This window comes from Camelus bactrianus, chromosome 1 (genome assembly GCF_048773025.1).
Source record: "Camelus bactrianus isolate YW-2024 breed Bactrian camel chromosome 1, ASM4877302v1, whole genome shotgun sequence".
NCBI lineage: Eukaryota > Metazoa > Chordata > Mammalia > Artiodactyla > Camelidae > Camelus > Camelus bactrianus.
Window position 1 is genome coordinate 129,329,717 of NC_133539.1, and position 15,510 is coordinate 129,345,226.

The 15,510-nt window shown below is 52.3% G+C and overlaps 1 long non-coding RNA gene across 1 annotated transcript; it reads right to left on the reverse strand.

Moving 5' to 3' along the window:
* Positions 1-42: 42 nt before the first annotated feature.
* On the reverse strand, positions 43-13,499 carry LOC141578487 (uncharacterized). The gene is made up of 7 exons (XR_012508903.1): positions 13,376-13,499; positions 8,329-8,410; positions 4,453-5,037; positions 3,272-3,395; positions 1,431-1,548; positions 946-1,072; positions 43-544 (listed from the first exon to the last, which is right to left on the reverse strand). It is a non-coding gene; the product is annotated as an uncharacterized LOC141578487 (long non-coding RNA).
* Between the last annotated feature and the right edge of the window lie 2,011 nt (positions 13,500-15,510).

Genomic DNA, 15,510 nt, shown 5'->3' on the forward strand with positions numbered 1-15,510 from the left:
GCACCCATCTCCCAGGTGCAACCTCACCTGGAGTCGGACCTCAGGCAAATCTCCGGCGGCAGAGGTCGCCCTCAGGCCAGGCCGCGCGGGACAGAAGAAATGGAGCTACTCCCTGGAACGGACCCCCTCCCCCTGCAGCCGCCGCCGCCGCCTCCCAGGGGCAAGCTCACCTGGAGACCCGCGTCCCGCCTCTACGGCAGCAGAAGCTGCCACTGGCTCCGCCGCGGGGGAGAGCTGAGCGAACTGACCGGTTTCCGCGCGGCAGTCCCCCTAACCCCGTGGGCCCCGCACATTAATGGCACCGTCCCGACTCAGCAAGCTGAGTGGGACAGGCGTGTACGGTGACCAGGGGCAGCAGAGGCCGCTCCCAGGCCCGGCAGCCGGGAGAAGGCAGCTATTCCACCAGTTCGCCAGAGGCAGCCGCGCTCCGCCCCCCTGTCGCTGCCGCTGCCCCCTGACCTAACCGCCCCACCTCCCAGGAGCAAGCTTACCTGGAGTCCAACATCTGGCGAATCTCCAGCGGCCAAGGCCCCCCTAGGCCAAGCTGCAGGGAAGAGAAGAAATCGACCGGCTTGCCCTGGCAGCCTCCCACGCACCGCCGCCTCCGCCGCCCCAAACGATTGCACTAGCCTCCCGGGGTCAGGCTGACTGCGAGGATGTGCACTTGCCTTCTAATCCTGGCCACGTGAATGAGCACCTCCCTGCATCCCTACACTCCCTGCACCTCTGCACCCCTGCCACTATCTGCACTTCTGCACTGCCTGCACTTCTGCACCCCTGCACCCCCGCATCCCCTAAACTTCCTGCGCCCTCCACAGCCCCTGCACCCCTGTCACCAGTTACACTTTTGCACTGCCTACACTCCTGCACCCCTGCATGTCCCACACACCACCTCTTGGGCCTGTGGCAGAGTCTCTGCTGTTAGACCAATGCACAGGAACTCACATCTTTGCCAGTATATGATGCATCAGTGGACGTCTGGGGTTGGCTGCAGGAAGGTACATGTTCCCGGTCACTAGCCTGGGCCACTAGGGTGATCTCTCTGAGGTCACCAAGGGCGGGCTCAGAGATGCTGTTTTCCGGGAAGAGAGGAGTTGAAACAGGTCTTGAGGGCAGAGCTGTGCTCACCAGGCCGTCCACGCTTCATGTTTTACACAGGGCTTCGGAGAAGTGAAATGGATCCAGCCAAGTAAGACCGGCCTGCTGTACGCCCACCTCAGTCCTGGGCTTTGAGTCAGACCGACTGGCTCCCACCCTCACGGCCCAGTTTTGGTACCTGAATGTTCCCTTTGAGGCATCCCATCAGTTCTCATGAAGAAGTCTGGCTGCTTCCACCCCATGGCCCTCCCTCCTGTGCTGGCCTCAGGAAGTTTCCTTATTTGGGGAAGAAGGCAGCCCACCCCCTACCCCACCCCTCACCATGCTCTCACCCAGGCTGCTGCTCTCTCTGCCCATCAGAGTCTGGAAAGCCATCCCTCTTCAGTTATGTCCCTTCTGAGATGGACTTGCTTCCACTCAATTCTAGGCGAGGATGCACCATGGAATGCACTGGGTAAGAGAACCAAAATAAATACTTTCTTCTGTGAGGTTTTCTGTTTATCTACTGGGATGGGCTGTGTGTAGTTTGCTACAGCTATTGGTGTGAGAGGCTAAAACAGCCTGTGTGTCCTTGTTTTCATCTCCCCGCTGTCTTTGGGTTTTCCCTTGACACTCCTGAGACATTTACTTCTTTTAGTTTTATTCCTGTTATTACACAGGGGCCCTACTGACATGGAGGTAAGGTGTTGGGGGAGCAGGACAGAGCAGGGCATCTGTAGTCCTGTGATTAGTTCTCATTGAGCCTATGCCCTGAGCTGTGACCTCCACAAGTGTGTCTCTTTCCCCCCACCCCAATTTGGGTGAGACAGAAGGGATTTCCCTTCTCCCAGGTTGGTTAGGCTCTGGTAAAATAATTTCTCATTAAAAAAACAAACAAACAAAAAACAACTTCCCCAAATGAAACAGAATGTTTTGGGTATATTTCAATAGAGTTATTTTCTCCTTTCCAGGCAGGAAGCATGAGGAGTTATCCTCTGAGGCCTTCATTCTGAGAACAGGACACGGTCCTGGAGGTAAAATGCATGAAAAAGAGCAGGGGGCCCCTCTGACTGGCCCCCTGGAGTTGTCACACTCGGACTTCCCCACGCTGAGACTTCCACTGGCCTCAGGGACCTGTTAAATCTGCCTGCCCTGGGGGTTGTTACAAAAGCGGGTTCTGCCCTGGGAGCTGTGACTCGCCAAGCCTGCCTGGCTGCCTCTCTGTGTTGGGAGCAGATTTTCCCCTCATTTTTCTGGGATCTAAGAAGTACAGTGGGATTGCAGCTCCCTCAGCTCTGGTGTTGTTTTCAGGACAGAAGGAGCAATTTCTGAGCTCCACACGAGCTGGAACAAAGGCTGGAATCCTCCCCTCCTCTGCCTCCGTGCAATAAGTGGCTGTGGTTCTAGCCGAGTTTCTGAAGATGTGGATTTAAACACACACATCCCAGCCCCTACAGGAGCACACAGTCCCATAAATCCCCCCAGTTTCCACTGGTAACTACTGAGCTGATGGGGACACGGGTTTCGGGTCCACAGAGGCCTGACTGCACTACTTGCTCCGTGGCCTATTAACGTGGTTGCTCTGGGTCTTGTCTGAAGTGGCTTGCTTACCGCACCTGGTACATGGGAAACACAAAATAAGTTCTAGAAACTTCACTTTTTCTCCCTCCAGGGCCTTCAAACATAGAAAGTATTAAGTGAACTCAGACGGCCTAGTCACCGCAATGAGGTCCGTCCAGCCTGGCTCTCCTGAGTGATGGGCACTGACTTGCACCTTAACTCGGAACAGTAGGGGAACCGCCTTCTTCTAACTGGGCCTCTCCCCACACCGGGCACGCCCTCAGCTGAGACGGTGTCAACTCCCCCATTGAGGTGTGTGCTGGTGGCTTCAGTGTGACCTGGCCCTGCCGGGATATGAACCTGCAGTGAGTGAGGTGGAGGGTCGGGTGGAGAGGGGTCCCTTCTGGGGTGGCAGGGGGCCCGGTAGCACCCAGCCCGGCCTGGTGCCTGGGGCTCCCTAACACCTCCTACAGCTCCTGGGTTGGCTCCGGTCCTGGCCAATCCATACACCCTCCCAGCATCTTCTCATTAAGTCCCTTTTTGCTTTTAACAGCGAGAGGTGGCTTCTGTTGCTTGTTCAGTGAAACAGTACATAGGGAAACCAGACTATTTCTAACATCAGTAAAATACCAACCTCAGTTATCTCGCCGGGCAGACCGTGCAGCACAAAGGCCTGCAGAGGGCTGTGCGAACGGCTTACGTGAAGGGTCCTCATCATCTGTCTTCAGAGATGCAGAAGCTGGTGGTTCAGGTAAAACCTCAGGGAGGGATTGAGGAATCCAAAGCTGGTTGGTTTCAAAGGCTAACTGGTCAGACCAGACCCCTGAGCTGTGGTCAGAAGCCTAGCTCAACATCACGCAGACTCAGCACCCTAAGTGCCAGGTGGGGGCGGTGGTGTTCCCTTTGCAGGCTCTCATTGGGGATTCACTGTAGTCCCTTAAATGCAGCAGAGATTCCAGCCCCCTTAGCCCCCACCCTGCGTGTTCCATGACACAAATCCCGGGAGTGTTTAATTTTCATCTTTGTTTAGGAGGATGAAGGAGGGGCAAGAGGAGACATAAATTCATACTGACTGACACAAGGTCACAGCCAGTACCTCCTCCTTGGAGAGATATGTGCTCCCAAAATGGTGGCTGGGGGGCTGGGCGGAGACCCTCCACTGGTCCCAGAGGGACTCCCTCATCTGGCCACAACTGATGGGTTGGACAACAGATCCAGAGGGAGACAGAGCATCTTTCCTGGGAATTTGGAACTGACACACAGAAATCAAGTTCACTCATCTGGGGATTGGCGAGGGTGAGGGGCGGTGGTTGGAAGTCAAATGAAACCAGAGCATGAGAGAAAGTTAGAAGTGAAAGAGAGAGAGACAGAGAGACTGAGCTTGTGAGAGCAAATAGTCAGAAAGAAGGAAAACAATCAGGGGACAGAGGAATTCCAGCTCTTGACTGTCTAGTTTGTCCTAGCCCATCAACGACCCCGCGGGATGGTTAATAAAATTCCAGTTTTGCAGATAAGGATAAAGGCTGAAAGAGGTGGGGGCTGGGTTTGGGTGCACAGTTAATTCAAGTGCCGCTGGACCCCTCATTTCCCATTGCCTGAAGGTACTGTAATCCTCACTGGGAACCCTGCGGTCCCCTGACAGCCCAGCACCCTGATCAAATGGCCCCTGCGGGAGTGGGAACCCCTCTGAGGGTGAAGAGTTCCCTGAACCGAGATGCCATGCATCAGCAGGCTCCTGCACACCCCAGGTTAACATCTCCACAGCTGTGCAGTCTCCCGACCCACTTCCCTCCCTGCCAGGCACCCCTTCCTTACCACCGAGTGTACTGCAGGAATTCAGACACAGGGATGCCCAAAGCAACACGAGCCCACCGGCTATACAAACAGCAGACTCCCAGCCCCACCTGGGTTCCGAGGGGACAGTAGGCGTCCTCAGCTTCCATGTGTCTAAGACAATCTTCTTCAGCTGGTGGTTATAGAGAAAAATAAAAGGTCCAAAACATAGTTCAGTGAGGAATTCCTCCAAGGACCTGACTCCAGAGACTACAACCAGGGGTCCCTAACCCCCGGACTTGGGGTGAAGGTGGATTATTGATCAGCACAACCTCCGGTGGCCCAGCTCCTCAACTTGGCTGCCCAGAGTGGGCTGGGGGAATGGGTAAAGCCAGGGCACTCAGGAAGAGCACAGAGGACCTGATCTCCCCTCTCCGCACTTGTAAACCCTTCCTCAAATCTCAAGGCATCTGACAGAGAGCAGCCACCACAATAAGGAGATGCTCCCATCTCTTCACTCACTCCAGTCTGTTCACTTATATGCTGAGCATCCACTGGGTCCCAGGACATGACACATAGGATGGCCGATGGGACAGGCTTGGTCCTTCACCCTGGACCCTGTTCAATCTGATGGAAGAATGATCACTCATAAAGAGTTTCTCAAAATTATACAGAGACCAAAGACAAACTGCAGAGTGAACCAAATTTAAAAATATATATGAAGATCCCCCAGTCTCCCCGCCTAAGGTTAACAGCATAAAGCAAAAAGATCTTGCCTTTGATCACCAAGGAAGTTGTCACCCCCTCTCAGGTGGAAAGGACAGTTATTCTTTGAGCAGGACACAGAAGTGCTTCATCGGATTGGACCAAGGCATCTACAGTCATTCAGCAAATGTGTATAAGCTCCTACTACGTACGGGAATCTCCTAACTAGACCAATTCACAAGGTTCTCGGGCTTTATCAGTCAACAAAATAGACATGACTCCCCATCACTGGGGGCTCAGAGTTGTAGTAGAGGAAACAGGCAGCATGTTGGGGGTAGTAAGAGCTTGGAAAAATTAAAAAAAAAAAAAGAGTGATATGAGCAAACTCCGGTGATGGCGGTGGGGTGGGAGGCAGGCAGGAGGGAATAAGGCAATCCTGGCAGATCTCACGGAGTAATGAACTTGAAGCAGAATAGATCCGGAGGAAGAAGGAAGAGCCGGAGCCAGAGGCCCCCTGAGTGAGGGGGAGAGTGTGGGCAGAGAGGCAGAGCACGCCGGGTCCTGAGGCCTTTGTGACGACTTTGGCTCCTAATGAAATGATGACCCGTTTAGTGAGTTTTGAGGGGAGGGGTGATATAGTCCAACTTAAGCTTTTGTGTTTGTGTTTTTTTGTGGGAGGTAATTTATTTATTTTAATGAAGGTGCTGGGGATTGAACCCAGGATCTCTTTTTTTTTTAACATTTTTTATTGATTTATAATCATTTTTGAACCCAGGATCTCTTGCATGCTAAGCATGCGCCCTACCACTGAACTAAACCCACCTCATCAATGTATGCTTTTGCAGGCTCCCTCTGACTCTGTGTGGATGAGAGATTGTAGGAAAGCAAAGATGGAAACAGGAGGCTATTGGTGTCCAGGAAGGGCTGAAGGTGGCTCTTAGGAGGGCGGGGAGCAGGGAGCAGGTGGTTAAGAAGACAGAATACCCAGAATTTTCTAACAAGCTGGATTTGCTGTCTGTGTGTGTAAGAGAAAGACAGAAAGAACATTGTTCCAACATCTGGACCTGGACAATGGGAGGGATGTCCTCTCCATCCACAAGGGATGGGACAAGGTGGGGCTGAGCAGGTGGAAAGGGGCTGGTATCAGCTCAGTTCTTCAATGTCATGGTTAAGGTGTGTATTACATATTGCCACAGAAATGCCTAATAGGTAGAGGAGTCTGTTTTCTTTTTCTTTTTAACATTTAAAAAATATAATTTAAATGTATTAATTGTATTATGTGAATGATTTGGGAAGTTTGTTTCATGCCAAGGTATATGTTATATATAGCCAAATGGAAAATATATCAGAAAGGGGAGAAATGAGGGCTTTCACATAAACTGACTGTCCATAACGTAGGTAAAATTTCAATAAAACCAGTGTTCAGTGCAAAAACCTCATCTTGGTGTTACATAAAAATAAATGAAAAAGGACTATGTTAATATATCATTATTTCATGTTACATAATAGCCCCAAACAAACACACTGATTAACTATGAGGCTTGTAGAAATGCTATTCGCTTTTTTCACATAAATACAGAAATGCAGAAAGGTTCTAAGGTAGAATAAGCATCTTAGTGGAAATAATACAGATTTGAGCATTTTACATGATATATATATTTACTGATACAAAATTTGGAAAAGTAATTACATAGTAGAACATATGTATGAATGTGAAAGCAAGATTAATGAAAGAAAAAGAATGTGAGTCTCAGGGATAAAGGTCCAGATGGAAAGGGCAAATCAGGGAGTTTTGGAGAAATCGAGAAATTGATGGCATGCCAATTTCCAAGGCTGGGTTGCTTCCACCAAAGGAATAGCAGAGAGAGAGATGAGAGGCCCAGGAGCCAACCCTGGGGCACACCCACAGTGTATGTTTGGGAAAAAGAGGAGACATTGGCAAAGGACCAGCCAGTAGACCAAAAGCAGAACACAGACAGAGCGATGGGCTGGAGTTTAAGTTAAGCAGGAACACGGGGGAGGAGGGATGGAAGAGCTGGGTCAAATGCTGCCGAGGGTCTACGCATGATGAGGACTGAAAATTGACCGCTATATTTAGCAACGTGTGGTCACTGATGGCCTTGACAGGGCAGTTTCCATAGAGCGAGGGATCAGGGGAAGAGCCAGAGTGGGTGTAAAAGGGGATGGCTCAAGAGAAGATGCAGACAGTGAGTTTAAACAACTCCTTAAAGATTTGCTGCAAAGACACAGGGTGGCAATTGGTGGGGGTGAATTAGGGTCAAGGAGTGCTGTTTGTTTCTTTTAAGAAGATGGACGTTTATATACTGATGGGAGCCAACTAGCAGAACAAAATAGATGAGGTAGTGAAAGAGAGGATGGTTTTGGGAGTGACAACCCAGAGAAGATGGGAGGGATGGGGCCCTGGGGACTTTTCGAGGAATTGGCTTTCGATGTCACCTGTAATAAGAGGTGGGGCACCGAGAGTGAGGTCACAGACAACACTAGGTGAGCGGATGTGCTGGGAGTTGCTTGTGAAACTTCTCTTCTGTTGGCTTGTTTGCTTGTTCAAAGTAGAAAAGTAACCTTACCAGCTGAGGGATGAGGAGGAAGAAAGAGTTACTGGAGCCATGAGAAGAAGATAAGAAAGAGCCTTCCAGGGAGAATGGGACAGTGAAAAGAGCAGGGGGAGATGGGGGAGTGCGCTCCCAGAAAGTTACATTTTCTCTTTGACGTCCCCAAATGTGTGATGTGTGATTACCCTTCCTGCTGTCTACGAAATAAAAATTAAGTATGGTTCAGAGGAAATGCCATTTCATTCTAAGAGGCTACCTGTTTCTCAGGAATGGCCATCTTAAACTGCAAATATTACAAAAAATGTTGAAAAGATGAACCTGTGTACCTAAAATCCCCTATTTTCTATTAATCTGTTTACTATTTAATTCCCCTATCAATAACTCATAACCAATAATGCCATGATGGAGGTACACTGATGCTTAAAAGGAAATGAGATCTGTATCCTTTTCCTAAATTCCATGGCTTCCTTAATATACAGTTCCCCTTGGAATTTAGGAATGTCTGGTATAAGAAGTGAGAAACAGTTTGAGAAAATCCCGGCTCAGAATTACAAAGCACAACCGCATCTCAGAAGTATATACAGCCGTAAAGAATTTTAGAAGCAAAACTCCGTAACTACTCTTAAAGACTTTTGCAAACCTGGGCCTGCCCAGATGTTTCCAAACTGGAAAGGGACTCCAATCACTTGCCTGGTACCGGACCAGAGGCTGGCCAGCCTTTTCTGTAAAAGCGAGAGAGTAAATATTTTCAGTTTTGCAGATCATTTTGTTGTAACCATGCAGGTCTGCAATAAGAAAGCTAAGAGCACTGGGAGACAGGAAACAAATGGGCATGCCCACACCCTCCCTTCCACTCAGGGCAGCTTCTCTGTGGTGGGCAGTTTTGCCACAATAACTTGTTTCTTTGTTTCCATTGGTTTCTTTTTTTCCACCTTACTGCTCAAGCTCAGAAATTCAGGTGGTCCTGGTCCTTCAGCATCCATGCAGAGAGAAGGCTGAGTGGGGTTGGGAACCCCACCTGATGGAGAAGAGAGATTGCTGGGAGGGACACTACGGTGGCCACCATGACACGAGACAATCACACCTTCTGGGGTGAAAGGGAATGAAGACAAGGGAGGGACAGAGCAGTGGGACCCCTAGGTCGCCTGCCAGGCTTTCTCTCCCTCCACAGCCACCCTGGGTGCCTGGGGGGTGTTGGGATTCAGCTACGGTGATTAGGCTGAAGGGACTCAATATAAAGGACCATCCAGCTCCTCACTAGGTTCCAAACGCAGCCCCTCAAAGTCCACCCTCTGAGTTTCTGGAACTCAGCTGGAAGAATAAATGAGCAGGCCAGATCCAGAGCCCAAGCCAAACACGACGGTGGTCACGTGGGGTTTTAACCCCATGCTCAGTGGTAGGGGACGCCTTGCAAATCTGCAGAAATCCCTGTTCCACCTCATTCCTGGGGGAAACCCCAGATCTCCTTCTGCTCTGTCTGTTCTTCTCTTGATGCTATTGTCCTGGATGGATGCAGAGTCTTTGAACCTGGCCCTCCAAACGTACATAAGCAGCCTGTTCGATAAAACAAATTATGCACTTTTTCACATTTGCCAGTTTTTTGATTCCAGAAATTTTGCGGGACTCATTCTCACAGTCTCCTGTGCCCCCACCACTTGGTGGCCCTCTGCTCATGGAAACACGATTTCCCACAACTGCACCCTGCCTCCCAGCTGGTCAGAGGGGAAAGTCCCACAAAGACACAGGTGATTGTGAGGATCCTGTCCCCCAGCAGAAAGCCTACTCCTGGAGCCACGGACAGGGATCTGGCCTCCTGAGCCGCTCAGCTCTAATTCAAAGCCTAAACTGGGGGCCCCGAACATTGCTGACTGACTTTCTGAGTCACCTGGACTGGAGGGGCCTGATTTATCTTTCCAGGAATGGATGTAGTGCAGCCTCCATTTTCAGGGCTGATATTGACGATGGATCTAGTTCCCCCCACTGCACCGCAGGAAGGAGAGGCCCTTCCATCCCACAGCTTGGAAACCCAGCCCAGGTAAGTTCTGAAGCAGTGTATTGCTGCCAGGTCCAGTATCCCTGCAGAGTGGCCTCTGTCCCTGAATGAGCCCCTTACCTGGGCCTTTTCTGCCCCGACACAACCACACCCCAGTCTGTGCCAGAGATCTGGGGCTCTGTGTGTCCAGGGCACACAGTTGGGACCTGAGCCAGGTGTCCCCTGGGCCTCAAGGGGGAGAGGTCTGCCTCTGCATCAGGGGAAGGTGATCCCTCATGGCTGGCAGGACGCTCTCAATATGGACCTCCAGGCGCCCAGGGAGCAGTTTCCCTGCAGGTGTTAGAAGCCATCATCAGGAGGGCAGGCCCCTCTTTGTGCAGACCATCGCGCAGTGCTGGGCCCACGTGCTGACCACAGAAACCTACATGTCCCCAGGTTACCCCAGGCAACCTCACAAATTCGTCACTTGGTGACCTGGGTACCACGGGATCATTGGCCATCCCATGAGGGTGGTCCTTGCAGGCATGGACTCCAGGTGCTCCCGTTAAGAAATCCCCCTGGGTTTCTGTGGTCACAGAGCCCACACCAGAAGATTCTAGTCCTGCAGTGACCACCACAGCAGTCACCTCCCCTGTGCATGTCCAGGAACAAATGACAGCAATTTATTGCCAGGAATCGTGATGAACAAGGGGGTGGGATTCCATACTAGTTTTAGGATCCTGGTAACTCACTCTGCACCCCAAAAAGCATCCATGAGAAATGTGTTTATTGGGATATCTGTGCCCCTAGAAGAGCTGTTCCTCAGGGCTCCTGGGACCCTCCAGCCCCTCTCAAGGTTCTCAGAGCTTGGGTCTAAATTTCTATCTCCCTCCTTTGGTGTACAGCCACCTGTGTCTCGTGATCACAGGTCACTTTATTGCATGACTTGGCATGTTCTTAGTTCTCGTCCTCCACCCCTGCACTAGACTCCCACGATGTTCCCACTGACCCTTGGCTCCCTGGGTGGGTCAGGGGGCCCTAAGTCTGCACCCTTCACTCTCCTCCTCTACCCCCAACTCTGAGGCCACCCCTAGGTGGACTGGAAGGTGTTTGTAAATGAGTCTTACACAAGGACATGACTGGACAAAGCAGGGCTCCACCCCCGGAAAGCACACCTGCTCCCTTCTCTGATGAGGACCCCACAGCCCCACATTGCCTCCAGGGGTCTACTCAGCACACAGTCCCCCAGTTCTGGGCAAGGCGTCTCCCTGGAATCCTTGCTTCCAGGCAGAGTCTCTCTGTCCTTCTGAGTTTAGAGTTGTTCCCATGTTCCTGAGCACCAAGGTGCCCAGCACAGACCCTTCACTGACCTGGAGAGACAAGGAAGATATGTGGCCACAGGTATCACAGGACACACCTGCTGGGACCCCAGGCCAAAGGGCCATCCTTCTGCCTTCTCAGGTGTGGATCCCGTGGTACCTTTTTGCAGGGGGCCCAAATGGGGAGTGGGGCCCAAAGCAGTTCATGGGGCTCTCTGGGCAGGGAAGACTTGGGCCAGGCAGCCTTGCCTGGTTTCCCTCCTGGGGCACTCTGAAAACTCCTGCTCCTCTGGCTGTGGCTGGAGGCCCCCCAAACTTCAGGGCGGGGCCCTTTCTCTCAGCCTCCACTGCCTCCAAAGCCACGCTGGAGCTGGCATGGGGAAAGAGCTTTCTTGCCCTCTTGTGGCCAAGCTGCCAGAGGTGGATGCTGCGGGGAACTGGAAAGAGTTAGCAGTTGCTCAGATGTGAGTGGTTAGGCAATTTGACACCCTGTCAACTAGCCTTAAACATTGGAAAGAGGGCTTTCCCGGGAAAGCTGGAAGTTACTTTCAGTAATTTGTTTAAAGATTTCTTTTTTTTTTCCCTTAAAGACTCATAAAACCTCTCCCAGGTCATTCCTGGTATGGACCATTATCCAGGGATCAATCGGGAAATGCAGGAGGAGAGGGGTGGGGGTTGGGGAGAGGGTAGGTGAGATCAGAGCCCACAGAGAGGAGATGCCCCTCCCAGGAGCCACAAACTGGGCAGTGGCTGCTGGCATCCAGCTCTCCTGTTCTCAGGCCCATTTCATCTGTGGGGTGTTTCCAAAAGAAACAATGGTGGAAGGGCCATGGAGGACCCCTAGACCTCCCAGAATAGACAGGGGGAGCAGAGTCACCATGCTGGCCCAGAGCTTGGAGACAGACCTGCAGTGGAGACCACAGGTCTTCTGAGAAGCCAGTTTCGAAATAAAGGCAGTATGCGCTGGAATACCCATTTCGAGCAATTGCTTCATCATAGACATGTAATTTACATAGTTCTTCTCACCACGAAACTGTGTTCCCAACACGCTACATGAATGACGGCTTCAACACACATTCATTTCTGAGATGTGAACAAGTGTAGAGCTGCTCTTTCGTCCAGCATAATGGGCATGGTTACACCTAGGAAAGCTTACCAAGATTTCTCAGCAACAGCCAATTTCGAAATAAAGGCAGTGTGCGCAGGAAAAGCCGGTTGGAGTGAGGGCTTCCCCATACACATGTAAGTTATATAGTTCCCCTCACCATGAAACGCTGTTCCCAACATGCTACATGCATGAAGGTTTTGACACACATTCAGTTCTAAGAAGTTAGCATGTGGAGAGCCGCTCTTTCATTCAGCATAAAAGGCCTGGTTACACCCAGGAAGATTTACTCAGATGTCTCAGCTGGTTCCTTCACCCAGATTCAAAATAAAGGCCGTTTTTGCTGGGAAAGCCTGTTGGAGCGTGTTCAGAGCTGTTTCGGGCTCTGTCCCAGCTGGAGGGTGCAAACCCCAACCTCCAGAATGAGGGACAAGGACCCCACCGGCCAGGTGGTGTTGCCTTTGCTGGGGAACAGTGATCTTTGGGTTAGATATTTTGCAGCTCTCTCTAAAACCTGTTTTGACTTAAGTTTGCATCCTAGTCACCAGTTTCAGGGCAACAGAAAAAGCATATCCTACATCCCTTTGCACTGAAATCTTCCCAAAAGAGCAAATATTTGCCCATGAAAATACCAGCTGCTCTTCTAAGGCCCCCTAAATACCCAGCAGAGTGGCCGGTGCACTCTTGATCAGGAACAGGATGAGAGGGACCAGCGGTCTTCCAGCAGGCTTGGCCTGGTGTGGCAGCTGCGCTGTGGGTCCGTGGTGGGAGGGCCATGCAGGGAATCCTGTTTGAGGGGCCTCTGTGCACGTCTGCATTATGCTCTGAGGTTTCATACAAAGCTCCAGGCATCCTAACTGGTCAGATACAGCCCCCACCCTCGGGCTGGAACCACCAGGACCTCAGTACCTGTAACAGGGACGGTGCCCGGTGTGGGGAGAGGTCATGGGACACTCCGGGGGCAGGGGTAGTGGTGCTGGGGAAGGCAGGGGGTGCAGTGAATGGTGGAGGGAGCAGGGTCCCTTGCTTGGGGGTGAGAGTTCTTGGGGAGACCACAGAGCATGGCACACACAATCCCCACCCCATACCCCAAATTCCTAGCCCCGCCAACACAGGGGCTTCTCTGAACACTCTCACCGTGGCTAGCCTGTAAGACCGCACCTAACCCGGCATCTGGCACCCCTGCCCTATCTCCCCTCTTAGGACAGATCCCGTCTCCTTGGAAACTGCCCAGCAGCGTGAATTCAAGGCCGGCAGCGGGCCTGGAGGATCTGCACTTCAGGTGCCCTACCTGGCCAGCCGTTTGTGCCTTGGCTCAGTCCTCTATCTTGCCCAACGGCAGCCTGGGTCCACGTCCGGTGCAAGGGGAGGCCGCGGAGCCCAGGCTGAGCCACACACATGGACAGGTGAGGGTGCCCCCGCCCCGCTGCCCCACCGCCCCGCAGCCCCGCCCACTGGTGGCAGCACCGCCCCAGCATCCGGCCGGCGCCAGCTGCAGGTGAGGACGTCTGCTCGGCACCGCCCGCCCCGGCCCCGCCCAGCTGCCCCATAAGCCTCCCCCCAGCCCCCGTCCTGGCCGAGCCCTGGCTCCCATTGGCTCCGCAATTTCTGCCCTCTCACGTCTAGCCTCGGGAGGACACAGACGCAAGCGCTAGAGGAGGGCCCCGCGGCGTTGCCATGGCTACATGCGCCGCGCTCTGCGCGGGCCGGTGTGAGCTTCTGGGGCGGGCAGCGGGCTCCGGAAGTGTGCAGCTACCCGGGACCATGGCGGTGCTTGCTGCTGGGGCTGGCGGCTTGCTCGCCTGGGCGACTAGTTCTTGCCTGGTCAGTCGGCGGCCGACATCCTGTCTGGGGCGGCGTCCCACAGACGGTAAACGTACGGCCGCGCCGTTGGCGGGGCCAGTGGACATGGACCGGGGTGGGATCCGGGTTGGTGTGGCTGCCGGGGAGGCGCTGTGGTGCCAGGGAGCGGGTTGGGGCGGGGAGGACAGGGCTGGGGCACAGCCTCGGGCTTTCCTCCCCCTCGGGCACTGGGGCTGGGACCGCGAGTCCGGGTAGCCCTGCTTGGCCGCGGCCTCCCAGAACCCCCGGGAAGGGCAGGCTGAGGACCTGACTTTTATGAAGCGGGGCCTTATCCGGGTTTTGAAGAGCCCCAGAATCAGATGTTTGAATGGGGTGGTTTATCAGCCTTGTTTATCTGCAGGGAAATTTCAGTTCCATCCAGATATTGGCTCCTTCGGTAAAACTCAGGAATAAGACAAGGGTCATTGTCGATTAGCAGTTATCTAGGGCTTGACTCAAAATAGACTGTGCGGGGTGTAGGGATGGTAGATGGGCCTTCCCTCTCAAAGTTGGCAGTCTTCTGGGATTAGAGGCCCCAGTTGAGGATTACATCTTCATCTGCGGTAATGGAGGTTGTGGGAACATTAACACAGATAAGGGAGGAGTGTGGCTGCGATAACTCATTAAAGAAGCCAGGACCCTTGCCTGGCTCTTGTGTAGGAGAGTCTCGCCTAGGGTAGGGCAGCAGTTATCAAAGTGTGTCTGAGGCCCCTGAGATGCAAGACTATTTTCATAGAAACGCCGGTATGTCACCTGCCTTTTGCACACTCTTGCACTCCCGAGTTTCCTGTGGGGATTTCCAGGGAAAACCTGGTCTGTGATATCAAAAAACAGGGAATTTAGAGGCAGATAGAATTCAGAACTCACCAGTCCAAAAGAGTTTTGCAGAAATTAAAATCACTGCTCTTCTTCTCATTAATGATTTTTGTTTAGAAAAATATACTTATTTTTTGCTTAAGAGTATTAATGGTAACATGTAGTAGGTTGTTATTATTTTTAAGTGAAATCATAAGCATTTTTTAAAGTTCTTATTTAAGTTCTAACACAGGAACTATTGATAGATTTAACCCACATAAACAGCAGCCTTTTGGAGTCCTCAGTAATTAAGAGTGTACAGGGGTCTGTAGGCCAAGAAGCTTGAGAGCCCCTGGAGAATGTGTGCTCAGGTACTAGTCAGGTACTTAGCGTTGTTAGACAGATGCCAAGATGTCTTCTGCATGTGCTCCCGGACTCGAAGTAATTGGCCACATGGAGACGGGTGGGCAGTGCCTCCACTATACAAACCAGAAGCTGCTGAATGTGTCTGGATTGTAGGCCATGGGCTGTGCAGGGATTCCCGTTGTATCTGTTCTATCTAAGCCGGGATTCCTGTGCAGAGGCTTGGCCCTGAAGACCCGCTCTCCTTTGCTCCCTGCCAGGTACCTTCTGTGTGACGTCAACCCTCCAGAGGGCTTCAGCCTCCATAGGAGCGTCTGTATCCACATCGCCTTCCTCCTGAAGACCCTGCTGAAAATGGAGGAATCGGTGCTGGTGATACCCCCTTGGGGCCGCCTCTACCATTGGCAGAGCCTGGACATCCACCAG